This window comes from Bison bison, unplaced genomic scaffold, assembly GCF_000754665.1.
Source record: "Bison bison bison isolate TAMUID 2011002044 unplaced genomic scaffold, Bison_UMD1.0 scf7180017863821, whole genome shotgun sequence".
In the NCBI taxonomy this organism is placed as follows: domain Eukaryota; kingdom Metazoa; phylum Chordata; class Mammalia; order Artiodactyla; family Bovidae; genus Bison; species Bison bison.
Window position 1 is genome coordinate 25,755 of NW_011494393.1, and position 316 is coordinate 26,070.

Sequence of the window (316 nt, forward strand, 5' to 3'; positions counted from 1 at the left end):
GATATAAGCATCTGAATGCAGAGTTCCAAAGAATAGCAAGGAGAGATAAGAAAGCCTTCTTCAGCGATCAATGCAAAGAAATAGAAGAAACACCATTATGTAAAGTTTAAAAATAAAATAAAATTTAAAAAATAAAAAAAATTTAAAAATAAAAATGACACTTTTTAATGACAAAAAAAAAAAAAAAGAAAGAAAGAAAGAAAGAAAACAACAGAATGGAAAGACTAGAGATTTCTTCAAGAAAATTAGAGATACCAAGGGAACATTTCATGCAAAGATGCGCTTGATAAAGGACAGAAATGGTATGGACCTAACA